Below are 16,939 nucleotides of genomic sequence, written 5' to 3'. Positions count from 1 at the left end.
AATCCAATGTGGTTTCTAATGTGAAAGCAGTGTAAAGCATGGGAAAATAATTGGTCCCTCAGTGAAGAATGTCTCTATTTGAAGTCTTCAAATCCCTCTACTGTTCCACTCCAACTGTGTCTACATCTTGCTCTAGCCTTATAGCCCCTCCCACACTTTCACTGTTCCTCTAATTCTAACCTTTAGCCGTTCTCTCTTCATCACGCAAAGTGGGTGGCAGGGCCTTCAGCTGCTTCCGTCCTACTGTCGGAGACTCCCTCCCGAAACAACAACAACAATTTGCAGTTATACAGCGCCTTTAATGTAGTAAAATGCTCCAAGGTGTTTCACAGGAGCGTTATCAAACATATCACATAAGGAGCTATTAGGGCAGATGATCAAAAGCTTTGATCACAGGTAGGCTTTAAGAGTAACTTAAAGGAAGAAAGGGAGATACAAAGGAGTGAAGATATTTTGGAGGGCTGTGGGGGATGACAAGACATAGGGAGGGGCGAAACCATAGAGGGATTTGAAAACAAGGATGAGAATTTTAAAATTGAAGTGATTGTTAACAATCTTATAAGCCTCTTAATCATATGTTTTGGAACGCATCCCACAGCCATCTAAGGATTACAGAGATTCATCCTAGCGTGGTCAGAGGGGAAGAATCATCAGGACAGGCTTTACTATCAATAGTGGATATAGGACACTTTTGGAAACCAAGTGAAGTGTCTGGAGGCAGTCATTCAAAGTTACTACTCCGTGAAATGGGGAAATGCGGACCCATTAGAAGCTGGGAGCAACTGTGGACTGTTTGCTATGTTACGATCCCAACTGCTGTTGATACTGGACAAGTCAGATCCCAGACTGAAACCTGGCTTGATAGATCCTAACCATGGAGGAAAGTTACTGAACAAATTCACAGGAGCCTGGTGATGAACTTTTGATACAAAGAATAAAATATTTACTAAAGAAAAATTAACTATATTACACCAGACAAAAAGATTGGAAAGTTCTCAACACAACACAAGAAGACACTTCAAATTCCCACTATTCCTTTACTCCAGCAATATCTTTACAGATACATAAACCAGTGTAGAGTTAGCACTAACTTGACACAAAGGCTTCTCACTTGGGACTGGCACAGTTGCAAACAATTTTCTTTTGGTGAATTCCTGAGCATTCACTTGACGCTCCTCATACAGCTTGTGACTCATACTACTCGTATCTCTCCCTGAGACACCCAAACACGAGACTATAAACTCACTATTTCTTCAACTGCAGAGCAAGCAAATGATTTCCCTAAATTCAGTTTTCCAGTAGCAGCTCTGCTAAACTGATCACTTTACTCAGTCCCATTGCTGGTTATTCAGTTAGCTACTGTCCCACACCAGCCTTGCATTTTTTCTTCTCAGAGGGCTTCAGATTCCTGTCTTCTCCCTCTGACACACACACACACACAACACACACTGAACTCTCCCCCTCTCCTGTCTTTTTCTGGGTCTATGTCACTGAATCACTGTCGCTAGGCAAAAGTAAAACTTTTTCCACTTTTTGTTTTCTTTTTCCAGAATCAGTGAACTTCCAGCCCCTTTTTAACCCATCTCTAGCTTCAGGGGTTGTAGGACCTCATTAAAAATGTATATATACAAACAAATCCAAAAGACCTGACACCTTTTAGTCACGATCCAGACTCCCAGGCACCAAGGTTCATAAACAAAACCTAACTGAAACGGAAATCATTTTTACCTTTCTTAACACACAAATATATATATATATAAAAATTCAACTTAAACATTATACATTGTTCACAACAGCTACGAGGACTGTAAATCTGTGGAGAGCGTGACATGTGATAGCTATAAAAGGGGAAGGTCCCTTTCCATAATTTAAAGTATAAGTTGTCTAGAAAAATGGTGTTTGATCAATAGTGGTTTTGTCATTTGTCAAAGTAAAGGTTTTAAAGCGTGAAATCCTGTTGCATCGTCCCTTTCCAGCTATTAACTGGAAGTTTGAATTTCTTTTTCAACTTATCAGTCTTTACAGGGATCATATCAGAAGGCAGAACCAGGAGCTAATGTGGATGAGCACAAGGTTGATAGGTGACCAGGGTTTGCCATGGGTTAGGACATGGTTTAGGACTGTGTTTTGGATGACCTCAGTTTTCAGAGGGTGAAACATGGGATGCCAGTGAGGAGTGCATCGGAGTCATTAAGCCTGGCAATCCTCTCTTCTCCCTATATTGCTGAACAATGGTTCCCTATCTAACTGTACTGTCGAGTGTACTTGGGAATTTTTTGTTAAAGGCACTGTAAAAGAGCTAGTTGTTCTTGTTAAAATGCATTCATTGATTTTCTATTACAAGACTTCCACCATATTTAACTGCAAATGTAAGGGTAGAGACTCAAACTTATTGTACAACTAAATCATTATATTCAGACAATTCCTTTTTCATACTCATTCATGGGATGTGGGCTTCACTGGCTAGGCCAGCATTTACTGCCCATCCCTAGTTGCCCTTGAGAAGGTGGTGGTGAGCTGCCTTCTTGAACCGCTGCAGTCCGTGTGCGGGTACACCCACAGTGCTGTTAGGGAGGGAGTTCCAGGATTTTGACCCGGCGACAGTGAAGGAACAGCAATATATTTCCAAGTCAGGATGGTGAGTGGCTTGGAGGGGGAACTTCCAGGTGGCGGTGTTCCCATCTGCTGCCCTTGTCCTTCTAGATGGCAGTGGTTGTGGTGAATTCAGAGGTGAATTCCTGCAGTGCATCTTGCAGATGGTACACACTGCTGCCACTGTGCGGCTGTGGTGGAGGGTGTGAATGTTTCTGGATGTGGTGCCAATCAAGCAGGCTGCTTTGTCCTGGATGATGTCAAGCTTCTTGGGAGTTGTGGGAGCTGCACTCACCCAGGCAAGTGGGGAGTATTCCATCACACTCCTGACTTATGCCTTGTAGATGGTGGACAGGCTTTGGGGGGTCAGGAGGTAAGTTACTTGCCAAAGGATTCCTAGCCTCTGACCTGCTCTTGGAGCCACAGTATTTATATGGCTGGTCAAGTTCGGTTTCTGGTGAATGGTAATGCCCATGATGCTGATAGGGGGGATTCAGTAATGGTAATGCCATTGAACATCAAGGGGCAATGGTTAGATTCTCTCTTGTTGGAGATGGTCATTACCTGACACTTGTGTGGTACGAATGTTACTTGCCACTTGTCAGCCCAAGCCTGGATATTGTTCAGATCTTGCTGCATTTGAACACAGACTGCTTCAGTATCTGAGGAGTCGTGAATGGTGCTGAACATTATGCAATCATCAGCGAACATCCCCACTTCTGACATTATGATGGAAGGAAGGTCATTGATGAAGCAGCTGAAGGTGGTTGGGCTGAGGACACTACCCTGAGGAACTCCTGCAGTGATATCCTGGAGCTGAAATGACTGACCTCCAACAACCACAACCACCCTCCTTTGTGCTAGGTATGACTCCAACCAACGGAGAGTTTTCCCCCTGATTCCCATTGACTCCAGTTTTGCTAGGGCTCCTTGATGCCACACTCGGTCAAATGCTGCCTTGACGTCAAGGGCAGTCACTCTCACCTCACCTCAATATGACAATAAAAACCATTTTTTTTAAAAAACATCTCCCTAATTACTTGTTTATAAATCTTCACACTAAATACTATAATTTAATTTAGCCTAATTAAAGTGATTCAAAACCTAAGCTAACCATTACTTGGTTTATCTTATCTTTCCTCTACACTTGGTTGTGGCTTGCACTATAGGTCTTGACCCTCACCTGAGTTTCTCAATTAAAGGAAAATGTAACTGTGTTTTGTTGACAAATCAACATCTTTCTGTTTCTAAGTAAGTTTAAGGGTGACCACAACTCCAAACATCACATTCCAAATAAGACAACGACAAAATCAATGCTGAACAATATTTCAAGAAGTACAGAAAGAGAGAGAAAAGGTTTTATTTTCCTGGTGGTTTTTCCAAATTTGAGATAATCTGGAGCGATTGTTGAGATAACTAACAGCTGTCAAGCAGCTGCCAAACAGCTAGAAATTTCTAGTAATAATTAGTTTCCAATAGACCTCCAAAACTAATTAAACCACTTCTCCGCAACTAATACCTGTGCATTAAAAGGTTCAGGTCAAGTTAGAAACTAAGTATTACAACCATGCTTCAGAGAACAGGCTACTTGTGAGCAGAGCTACATGAGATCAGTCATCAACTAGCTCTAACGTCATAGCATTCCATGTTATGTTTATAGGACAAGGTTGCAGGATGATTAAATGGCCTGAAACACAACTGTAAATGTGCATGATTGGGAAAGCCATTTGCAACAATAGGCATGGCATCTGTAATATTCGGGCTGAAAATCTGGCTTAAAACATTATTTCAATGTTTCTGCAAACTTAGTTGTGAGTCCCTCACAATTCACAGCTTAATGGATTAACATAATATTGTAAAAGAGCTTTAACCCAGCCTATAAAGAGAATGTTAACTCTAAGGGCAGAATTTTATGACAGCGGGATTTTACATTCCTGCTGAAGTCAATGGGCATTATAACATCTCGCCGCATTTTACAGCTCTGTCCCCGCCAAAACGGGGCCATAAAATTCTGCCCTAAGTCTCTGAATCTAAATGATATTTGGCTGAAAAAAAATGGATTTAATGAATGTGCTAAGGAAGAAATATCATGGATGTAAACATTCCCTAGTAGATGGTGTGCCCATCATGGTCTGGTATGACACTTTTGCCAGTGATGGAGATAGCAACACAACAATTTCTTAGCAAAGTTTCAGCCTGTCTTGGATTTTATACCTAGTTACCCACCTAATGATTAAAATACTTTGCAGACACCAAATGCACAATTAACTTGGAATTCCTCCCACTTTCAAATTGAAACTGTGATCTTCAGCAGTACTGTTCTCAAAACAACAGCAAATATTATTGTAAAAGCAAAGAAGTTTCACAACTGATGGACAAAAACTAAGAGGTACACATTCCATTCAAAGAAATGTGATCAGATATTTAGCCAAAATGGCCTCTGACAGGAGACCTTGCTGGTCCCAATTGAATCTACAGCCAACAGAAACCTTTCAAATTGCTCTGCCAATGTTCTGCTCACCACAGCACTTAGTCAGCCCTGACCTTCACAATCCCTAATCATTTCTAGCTTTCAAGTCTGTAGACTTTGCTCAGCAGCTTGCACAATAACCGTGTGCTCTCCCAACAACACACAACTGGAAGGGTACCTAGGGCCAAACAAATCAATTGGTCAGATCAATTACTGCTCCCCCCACCCCCCCTCAATCATCTGCAGCTTCCATCTTCCCCATATCCTATCTGCTGTTGGTGTGATTTATTGCTTCATATTCATCCCTTTAAGTAGAATGACTAGGCTTGACAGCTTGGCAAATTACAGCATAAATCTCTCTCTCGTGCACACATACAGGAGCTGGGAACGATTGAGGTATTTTTAACATCCCTACACTTGCCTCACCATAACATATTTTTAAGAACATTGCACTTTAAAGATGCATTTTGATGTGAGGCACACTGTGACTAGCAATCAGGAGGTATTCAATAAGTAAATGCTGCTCCAACTGTCCTGTTGTATGTGAAACAGGTTGTAAAAAAAACATTTCAGCTATTACTAATATTATTCATTGTTAGCCTCCTATCCCCGCTTCCCCCACCCCGGTCAATGCCCCCTCGCCTAAAGGGTGGGGTAGAATTACAGATGTGGGAACAGCTGGTTTTCACCAGGGAGGAACACGGTGGTACGCCAGTGCTGGGGAGCCAGCGGAGGTTTGTTGCTGAAAAACAATGGAAGTTAAGTGAACCGGGGTTTGTGAGGAATAGGATGGGGCAGCTAGCTGGAATGTAATGGAGCTCGGATGACCAGCACACGGGATGTTAAAAAAGTGAGGCTGGAGCTGAAGGCATGAGTGAGGATTTCAATGCAGTTGGAGGGTTGAGACAGAGAGAGAGAGAGAAAGAGAAAACTCCATTATTATAAATTTAGAAGTGGTATAACTGAACACAGAAGGGAGATTACACGTGGGACCTTCCTGATTTGTATGACTCAGTAACTAGCACATGGTGCATTTACCAGTGAGCTATGAACTTTCAAAAAAGCCACAGCTACTGAGATCAACTGAACCATCATAGGACAGAGCCTTAGTTTGTATTGCCTAATACTGCACTACATCAGTCCCCAATCTATAGAAACACATCATTTTTTGTACACGCACAAATTCCTGTGGTATCTGCTCCAGTCATCTTTCCTCTGAATTGTTACAGACAAAAAAGTTTCTTTGCTGATCTGACAACAAACTGAACACATGTCTGCTTCAGAACATTTCAATCCAAATAAAATTTTGGAAAATCCCATTGTTTCGCACTATTCTCAGCTTTACATTTCTTAGAGAAGCTATACAAAAGCAATGCCTGAACAGACAGCTGCATCCTGTGCTCAGTCTTTCCCTTTTCACTTGGTGCCACCTCCCAGAAAAGTCTCAAGAGACACAATTCCCGCAGCAGAAAAAAGGAGGGAATCCACGTTGCAGTTTTATGTTCACATGAATCTCTGATGCTGTTGACCTCTATAGTTCCCCTGCTTTATAGTGCAGAGTATCATAGTCTGCGGGACACCCCTGTGCTGTGGTTGTCAGCATTCACCCTATTTAAAGAATAAGTTTTCAGTGGTTTTCTACAAATCTAACCTGGGTCACAGGAAATCCAAAAATACACATTTTCAAATCTGATTGAAAGAATCATTTCTTGGGTTAAACTAGAAAATCACATTACCAAATGGATCTCACTAATGGACCATCAGTTTTGAATTCTCCCTGCACTGCATTAGTCAACCTGTATTTTGTGCCAGAAACGGTATCGACTGCATTGTTTTAAACACATGTCTCCGAGGGAAGAATATTGAAAAAGGTGAAAAGGAACCAGTAACAATCACCCAAAACCCTAAACTGTTTGAAGCTGTCACATTGCAACATACACTGTGTTGTGAAGCAGTCTCTCGCACAGCCAGGCATTGAACTGTTCTGCACAGAGGTGGTCCATTGTGTTTCCGTTCACATTCCTGTCTGTGTGTTGAAACAGGCTGCACATAAATACAGTAAATACGTGAACTAACAAGTGGAAGGCTACACAAAAACGACTGCAATCAGCCTCATCTCTAACAGTTTTTTTTTAAATAAGAGAAAACGAATGCTTATACACACCAAATGACTCATTCACACAGCCTTTAGGTCTTTGTTTAAAAACTAACTGCTATACAGTACCTTATGAAGAAATGAGTCTCTGGAGTGGATGCAGTAGCAGACAGTGTTCTGTCTGTCTGTCTCTCTTTCTCCCTCCCTTAGGGAAGTCTAGCAGGCAGCTATCCCCCTCCTTGCTTTGTCATGAAGCCAATGCCTTGTGTCGATTGAGGCGTGCCTACAATTCACTGTTCTCGTGCTGTTAAAAGACCAGAGCACGGAGCTTTGATAATGTTGATTACCATAGCAGGCTGGGTCACGTGAGCCTTCAGTGTCAAACTGCATTTCAGCTAGTTCCACTGCCCTCAGACTGGCTCCTCCCTATAGCTTTCCTCCCTCTCAAATTTAATTCAGATTGCAAGAGGAAACCAAGGAGATTATTTGTGTGTGTGTGTGTGTCCCTGAGGTGAAATTAAAGGCAGTTTGCTAGAGATTATTCCGCATACAGATAGAGAAGGAGTTAGTTGGGGCTAGTCATGTGGTTTTGTAAAAGTATGATTTCTGATCAGTAAAGATCGCAATATAGTTTATTACTATTAAATTAAGACTATCCTGACATTGAACAATGCCATCTTAGGGTTGAGGCTAAGAGACTATTTGCACAGTTAGCAACTCCCCTCTATGGAGCTCTTTACAATACATAGCATCTACAATATGTTTATTTCTCTGCTGCCAGATGGGCTCCTGGCCAGCATTTACACATCAACTGCACACGTAATCGTTTCAAAGCTCGTAACTCCAGGGTGTCATAATATTGGAGTCACTATTCAAATATTCCAGTGGCTGGAGGCAGTGGCGTCAACAAAACGATACTTCCATGTTAACCCTTTGACCTCCCATTTTTTCCCCCCTTTTTTCCCACCATTTCAGCCATTGGTAAGGGAGGTTTGACATTGAGAGGGTAAATATATTAAAACCCATTAAAAATTAAATGCAAAAGGATCCTTCAAATATCCTTCAAAGGATATTTGTAAACGCTATGATTGAAAGAACCACTCTGTTATGTGTAAGGTGTGTGCCAACCACTCCAATAGGATGGCAATTCATATCAAAATGTCTCTGAGTTTAATACTACGGGATAGATTTACAGAGCAACAGGGGAGTGGTATTAATTGGATAGCTCCACTAAGGAGCTGGTCCAGATATAATGGGCTGAGTGGCCTCCTTCTGTGCTGTATCATCTTATGATGATTTATGTGGTAAAACTGCTTATAATATGAGCTAGTTCCAAATTCTCCCATTTTTTCCCCCTGTAAATTAGATTTGAAGACCAGAATAACTAACTTTGATCATGGGCAGACAAAGTTTCTGTATTTGCAACTTTACCCTTCCAGCCATATAACATTCCCTGACCTTGTGGTAGGGGGTCTGTGCAAGGCGCCAGTGTGAACACCCTCAATGCTAGTATGTATGAATGGTCAGTACATCCACAGGCAGAATAAAAAGGTTGGGCCTGACAGTATAAGATCCCAGTGGTAATCTCTTACTTTCTGTTATCTATTTTATCCTGTGAAGGTATTCCCTGGGTTTGGAGGTGTTTGATCTTGTTTGTATAATAGCGCTACCTCAAAGATAAGACTGCTGTAATCTACTTCAGAAGTGAAGTAGCATTGCTTATAATGAAAAGGATATGTTCCTGTTTCTCCTTCTCTTTAAAATAATGCCTCTTGATGGCTGTGGCTCAGTTGGTAGCATTCTCGTCTCCAAGGCAAAGGGTTATAGAACAAAATCCAGGCTGACATTTCAGTGCAGTACTGAGGGAGTGCCACGTTGTCAGAGATGCAGTGCTGAGGAGACACTGCACTGATGCAGTGGTAGTATTTAGGGAGCGCAGCACTGAGACAGGGGCAGTGCCAAAGGAGAACTACACTGTCGAAGGGGTAGTACGAGGGTGGGCTGTCCTGTTGAAAGGGCAGAACGGAGGGTGGGCTGCACTGTCAGATGAGATGTTAAACTGAGTCCCAATCTGCCCATCCAGGTGGATTTAAAAGATCCCATGGCACTATTTTGAAGAAAAGCATGAGTTACTGCCCCCCACCACCGATCCCCCCACTCTCCATGCCCTGGCCAATACTTATCCCTCAATCAACATCACAAAAGCAGATTATTCGGTCGTTGTCACATTGCTGTTTGTGGGAGCTTGCTGTGCACAATTGGCCGCCTTGTTTCCTACATTGCAACAATGACTCCACTTCAAAAAGTACTTCATTGGCTGTATTTGCAGCTTTCATTCCAGCTAGATACAGATACAGCAATTTGGGACATACTGAGGTGATGAAAGGTACTATAGAAATGTAAGTCGTTTTTTTTCTTGCTGTTCTTCTGTGGTCGAGTCTTGAAGAAAAAGCGTTAAAACATTCCACCCTTATATCCCCTCCTACACGCAGCATTTCTCTGACTCTGAATTACTGCTTCGTTCCCATTTTCCCCACTTCCCCATTTGAGATTCATCTTTTTCATGTTGCTGTAATCCCTTTCCAAACCCATTTTGTTTCTCCCTGTCTTCGAAAACCTCTCTCTTAAACCATGGACTTTTCTTCCATTCAAAATTCCCTACATTCCTTGTCCAAACTTCCTGCTTGTAAACTCCCCTAGCCCTTAGCCTGAGTGAAGAGACAGAGTGAAATTGCAAGTTGCTAACACCAGTCTCCGTGTTCCACTTGAACTGGCTTATATTTTGATATAAATTCTGCACTCTCTCCAACGTGTTCACATCCTTCCTATAATGTGGCACCCAGAACTGTACACAATACTCCTGCTGAGGTCTAACGAGTGTTTTATATAAATTCAGCATAACCTCCCTGCTCTTGTGCCCCTATTAATCAAGCCCGGGATACTATATGCTTCATAACTGCTCTCTCCACCTGTCCTGTCATTTTCAATGATCTATGCACATATACACCCAGGTCTTTCTGCTCCTGCATCCCCTTCAAAATGTCACCCCTTAGTTTATATTGTCTGTCTATGAGGCATTTTGGCAGGAAGAACATGGACAGACAATACAAAATAAGGGGTGAAATTTTGAAGGGGGTGCAGGAGCAGAAAGACCTGGGTGCTTATGTGTATAGACCATTGAATGTGGTAGGACAGGTGGAGAGAGCAGTTATTAAAACATATGTTATCCTGGGCTTTATTAATGGGGGTCATAGAGTACAAGAGCAAGGAAGTTATGCTGAATTTATGTAAGACGCTCATTAGACCTCAGCTGGAGTATTGTGTACAGTTCTGGGTGCCACATTAAAGGAAGGATATGAACACATTGGACAAAGTGCAGAAGAGGTTTATTAGATCAGTTTCCACATGTTAGATTAAGGCACAATGGTTTCAGGGATGAGAAACTTCAGTTATGAAGATAGATTGCAGAGGCTGGGACTGTTCTCCTTGGAGAGAAGAAGGCTAAGAGGAGATTTGATAGAGATGTTCAAAATCATGAGGGGCTGGACACAGTAGACAGGGAGAAGCTGTTCTCACTTGCAAAAGGATCAAGAACGAGAAGGCACAATTTAAAGTGATTTACAAAAGAAGCAAATGTGACGTGAGGAAAAACTTTTTCACACAGCGAGTGGTTTGGGTCCGGAATGCACTGCCTGGAAATGTGGTGGAGGCAGGTTCAATCGAGGCATTCGAGAGGGCATTAGATGATTATTTGAATAGAAACAATGTGCAGAGGTACGGGGAAAAGGCAGGGCAATGGCACTGGGTCATAATGCTCATTTGGAGAGCTGGCGCAGACACAATGGGCCAAATGGCCTCCTTCTGTGCCATTAAAATTCTGTGCTTCTGTGACTCTGTGAAATCCTACAATGGAGCCCCTCACACACAGCACATGCACAAAGGGAGTGTGACCTGTCAATCTGATACTGTTTATTCCCCCACCACCACCACCACTTCCAGGGAAAACAAACATTAGAAAATTAAACTAAATCAGTAAAATAATCATCTAATTAATTTCATACCCAAATCTTTATCATTCAATATTAAGTTATGTGGGGAGGCGGTAGCATAGTGGTATTGTCACTGGACTAGTACCCCAGGGTGATGCTCTGGGGGTCTAGGTTTGAATCCCACCAAGGCAGATGGTGAAACTTGAATGTAATGTAAAACGTGGAATTAAAAGTCTGATGATAACCACAAAGCTGTTGTTGTAAAAACCCATTTGGTTCACTGATACTATTGAGAGAAGGAAATCTGCTGTCCTTACCTGGTCTGGCCTACACATGACTCCAGGCCCACAGCAATGTGATTGACTCTTAAATGCCCTCTGAACAAGGGCAATTAGGGATGGGCAATAAATGCTGCCTTAGCCAGTGACACCCACATCCCATGAATATATAAAAAAACAAGACAAAAACAATATTCATGCTGACACAGAGCCAATTTTATACATCTGCATGCTTATGACAGGGCATGAAATAACACAAATAATTGTGCACACATAACTTGTTTTGTATGTTTATCAGGATAGAATGGAGGCACTTAATCAGACCCCCCATTCTGACATGGGCAACAATTTGAACTTCAAAAGCTGATACTAGCTCAGTTTCCACGTGTTAGATTAAGGCACAGCTGCAACATCCTGTTGTGATACCATCGCGCGTTGCTTCATTACCCAGTACATTACTGCAAAATTAGCATTAAAAACCAGAGCATAATTTTTGAAAATGGACTGTTCTGTGAAATGAAACTCCACACTATCATGGATCTGTATCTTATGATTGTCCATTTCTCAGCTAACGTACAATGTAAAGATTTCAGAAAGAATATATTACAGAATTTATAAGTGCATTAATTTCTAATTGTCAGTTATCTGCACAGGCATGATTAAGAAAGAAATTCAGGAATTTTGGATGGACTTTGTACTGCTTGAATACGCAAGTGATAAGTGAAATATATGCTCTGACCAACGGATATCAAATGGACTGGAGATTTATCACAGGATGTTGCATTGTATAAATTTTCCCCAGAGTTGTGGCTTGCTCAGTGACAGTAAACCTATTTTAAGACAATTTGGTTTTCACCTGCATTGTTCTGTATTAAATAACCATCAGTATTCTGGTACAATGTGATATAATTATTGACAAAATTGGATTTTAACATCTATTGAAAGTAATTTCAATTCCTTTGTCGTTTCACCTCTGTAAGATCTATTTTGGTGAGGTATAAAGTTCACTGACTTTTCACAGAAAAGCAGGCAGCATTGTGGAATTCAAATAATAAACCTATCAAGAGAGGATGAACGGACTGGGTCTCTTTTCTCTTGAAAAATTCTGTTTACTGGGAACAATCAGAAGTACCTCCACAGTTATATAATGTCAGCTAAGGCTCACTTGGTAGCACTCTTGGCTCTGGATGTGTGGGCTCAAGTCCCGCTTCAGGACTTGATGCAGCACTGAGGGAGTATTGCACTGGTGAAGGTGTTGTCTTTCGGATGAGACATTAAACCAAGGCCCAGCCTGCCCTCTGAGGTGGATGTAAAAGATTCTGCAGCACAAGAGTGGGGGAGTTATTCCCATGGTCCTGGCCAATATTTGTCCACCAATCAGCATCACAAAACAGATTATGTGGCCATTGTCATCCCGCTGTCTGTGGGATAGTGCTGTGCACATTGGCTGCCATGGCTCCTACATTACAACCGTGGCTACACTTCAAAAGTACTTTGTTGACTGTAAAGGGCTTTGGGTCGTCCAGTGGTTGTGAAAGCCGCTATACAAATGCAAGTTTTTTTTTAATGAAATAATAGGAAAAACAAGGGAATTCCTACATCTTTAGATGTTAGTTTCAGTCAGGTTGGTGTCCCCAAAGTGTATATTATTAAAGGCTCATTTATTAGGAGGTTGTTATTCAGTGAACCCAACTGCCCTTCCGACTGGAAACAACCACTCCAGTGATACTTTTCAACATGATCTCTATTCCCTGACAACATATGCAACCTCTAGCAGACAGTGAACTTTTACTCAATCAAGAGGCCTGGCCTGTGAAAATATTGCTGCTGTGGGCTTGATTCCAATAGGAAATTCTGAATCAGTTTTAGCAGTTTCAGGTTCTTCTCACACAAAACGTGTAGAATAAATGACACTTTAAAGACGGTGGCAATGCCAGTAACTGGTAAATGATGCGAATGTTTCTGGTTTCACTGGACTAGTAATCCAGAAGCCCAGGCTAATGTTCTGGGGACATGGGTTCAAATCCCATCATGGCAGCTGGAATTTAAATTCACTTAATAAAATATCTGGAATTGAGAGCTAGCCTCAATAACAGTGACCATGGCAACTATCAGTGATTGTCGTAAAAACCCACCTGGTTCACTAATGTCCTTTAGGGAAGGAAATCTGCCGTCCTTACCTGGTCTGGCCTACATGTGACTCCAGACCCACAGCAATGTGGTCGACTCTTAACTGCCCCTCTGAACTGGCCAAGCAAGCCACCCAGTTCAAGGGCAATTAGGGATAGGCAACAAATGCTGGCCTTTCCAGCGACGCCCACATCCCATGAAAGAATAAATGAAACTCTCACCCACAATTTTATTCCATTGTGTAGTGTGATGCGCATGTAAGTAATCCATAGGTTCATTCCATTCCATTTGCACTCTGCCCAAAGGCAGATCCTTAGCTCATTGTCTGCTGATGCTTCACCCCGAAGCATTATCCCTTGGCAGCTTTTTGTCAGTAATGATTTACCATTGCCTTTTACTCTCAGGGTCAGAGCAAGGGGGCAGGTCCCCAGTCCACTTCAGCCAGAAGGGGAATCAAACCCACGCTGTTGCCAGCTGAGTTAACTGGGCCCCCTTTGTAAAGGTATGGCTCTTATAATAATCAGCATTATCTTTCTATGCGTCCTTTTTTATGTTTAAGCTTTTACCTGCTCCTGAGGTCTCTGGATGTGTTCTACACTGCCTGATTTGCTCTGATACATTCACCAAAGCTGCTTTATACTCAGTAACTAGAAATAGGTGAAAACGGCACATTTGCAATCTCCGATCTTTCCTAATTAATGGGAATGTTAAGTGGCTTGTTGACCATTCCAGACCCATAAAAGTGTGTTCCTGTAGTACATTGCAATGGGCTGGTATCACAACAGGTACCTTTTTTCTGTCATGAAATGCAAAATCTCTTCAAAAGGCTTCACTTGAGATGACCCAGAATGTGATGTGATATGTTACGTTTGACAAGACTGATAATATCAGCCACACCTGGTACTTTTCATAAACACGTCAAAACAGGGTTATTTTTGGAGACAGAGTTATTTGCAGAAGCGGACATATAATCTGTTTCATTATAGAAAAGTTCAACAAAAGCATTAAATAGACAAAGCATAAAAACAAAAAACTGCGGATGCTGGAAATCCAAAACGAAAACAGAAATACCTGGAAAAACTCAGCAGGTCTGGCAGCATCGGCGGAGAAGAGCAAAGTTGACGTTTCGAGTCCTCATGACCCTTCTGTTCTGTTGAAGGGTCATGAGGACTCGAAACGTCAACTTTGCTCTTCTCCGCCGATGCTGCCAGACCTGCTGAGTTTTTCCAGGTATTTCTGTTTTTGAAATAGACAAAGCAGTTAGTTGAGATCCTGAAATTTCTGTGCAGAATAATGAGATAAAATAAAGAATTTTTAGAGAGAGAGAGAGAAAGAGAGAGAGGCAACACTGTGACACCAACAATATTCAGCCTTAACAGGATAGATGCACACCCATGGGGCCATGTTATATAGTCATTGAGTTATTTATGACACAGAAGGAAGCCATTCAGCCCATCAAGTCCATTCCAGCTCTACAGAGCAATCCAGTACATTATCCCTGCTCTATTCCCATACCCCCTGTAAGTTTATTTCCTTCAAGTGTCCATCCAATTTCCTTTTGAAATCATTGATTGTCTCCACTTCCACCCCCCTTGTAGGCAGCGAGTTCCAGGTCATCACCACTCGCAGCATTAAAAAGTTCTTCATCACATTCCCCCTGTATCTCTGGCCCAAAACCTTAACCTGTGTCCCCCAACCCTTGTACCATCAGCTGTCTACCTTATCTAAACCTGTCATAATGTTGTGTATCATCTTCTTTCATCCCGATCTTTCACAGCCAGGCAAAATTAAACTGACCATACACTAAAAAGCTCGGAATCTTTATACTCATAAAACCCTTTGAAAATCTGCAGTGGTAACAAGTGGATTTTAGGTATCCAGGGTGGAATTTTACAGCACCGTTGTGATGGGGGTGGGTCCTTTAAGTGCAGCAAGCGTTCAAAAGTCCATTGGCTTCAGCAGGACCTGAAAATCCCGCCAGCATAAAATTCTGCCCCGTGTCTGCATTCTCATACGTTACAGCAGTGGCTAGACTTTGTTAGCTGCAAAGCATTTTGGAACATGTTGAGGTCACGAAAGGCGCTTATGTAAATGCAAATCTTTCATGTTTGAGGCATTGAACAGTCTGGTGACACCCAAACCAATAAATAGCATTACTGATGGGTTGATCAAATGTTTTTAATGGTCCATGACTACGCAGTCACAATATTTAGGGCACAGAATCACAGAATCATTACAGTGCAGGAGGAGGCCATTTGGCCCATCGAGTCTGCACTGGTTCTCTGAAACAACATTCCACTCCCCTGCCTTATCCCCGTAAACTTGCGCATTCTTTATTTTCAGATAGCAAAGAAAGAATGTACAAGTACTGGATTACTGGGTTCATAATCCAGAGGCCTGGCTCCATAACCCAGTGGCATGAGTTCATATCCCAACCTGGCAGCTGGAGAATTGAAATTCAATTAATAAATCTGGAATAAAAAGTTGGTATCAGTAATGATAGCCACAAAACTATCAAACTATTGTGTAAGAACATCCTGTTCACTAATCGCCTTCAGGGAAGGAGATCTGCTGTCCTTCCCATCTGGCTGATATGTGACTCCAAACCCACAGCATTGTGATTGATTGTTAGTTGTCCTCTGAAATGGCCTAGCAAGCTGCTCAGTTGTATTCCAGAAAGTGGCTCATCACCACCTTCTCAAGGGAAATTAACGATGGACAATGAATACTAGCCTCCCACACATCATGTGAATGCATTAAAAACATTGGATATTATGGGTGCCTTTGGATGCATTGTAGAGTTTCATAACATTTTCATTTAGCCATTGTACAACTTTCAAATTGAATATGATGGTTTAAAAATAATTGAAACAAAAAGATACAGTAATAAAAAAATTAAGATTAAAATTAAAATGTTCAATGTTGTGCCAAAAAGGATGTTTTCTTTGCCAATGAAAGTGCAGACTGCTGGAATGATGTGTGGACCCCTGGTTGTGTTGGTGTTTCTTTACAGTGATCATGGAACAAACGTTTCTCCTGTTTCAGTCTGTCCTGAGGAATGCCAGCCCCAGGGTGTAAGAAGGTGAACTCGCTGACAGCACAACACAGCGAAACAATTTACATAAACTACAAAGGACATGCTGAAATAACTATAGATGGTGTAAGCGAACAGGAACATTAACACTTCAGATACCGTAGGTGAAAAATGTTAAAGGAAGAAGAACAAGGAATATAAAGGATCACATGGTCACTTAATACAGGAGAGGAAAGCTCAAAGCTGCTCAACATAGAAAGTTAAGCAACAAATTACTGAGCAGTATAAGCCCAATACACCAAAGGCACTCAACCAATGGGACGACACAGGATGACAGATCTCAGCTCAGAT

The 16,939-nt window shown here is 41.9% G+C and overlaps 1 protein-coding gene across 2 annotated transcripts in view; it reads right to left on the bottom strand.

Annotated features, from left to right (window-relative positions):
- Window positions 1–16,939, bottom strand: part of fam107b (family with sequence similarity 107 member B) — a 139,482-nt gene that overhangs the window by 99,548 nt on the left and 22,995 nt on the right. The window contains exon 1 of one of the 2 annotated variants that reach the window (XM_078552926.1): window positions 7,287–7,517. The exons of the other annotated variant lie outside the window; for it this stretch is intronic. The gene's annotated coding sequence lies outside the window, so the exon portion shown is untranslated. Of the gene's footprint in view, window positions 1–7,286; window positions 7,518–16,939 lie in introns of those variants that run through there. 2 annotated transcript variants of the gene reach the window in all.

The sequence above is a fragment of the Cetorhinus maximus genome, chromosome 12 (assembly GCF_964194155.1).
Source record: "Cetorhinus maximus chromosome 12, sCetMax3.hap1.1, whole genome shotgun sequence".
Taxonomy (NCBI): domain Eukaryota; kingdom Metazoa; phylum Chordata; class Chondrichthyes; order Lamniformes; family Cetorhinidae; genus Cetorhinus; species Cetorhinus maximus.
The sequence above is the reverse complement of the archived record's forward strand: the minus strand, read 5'-3'. Positions and strand labels throughout refer to the sequence as shown.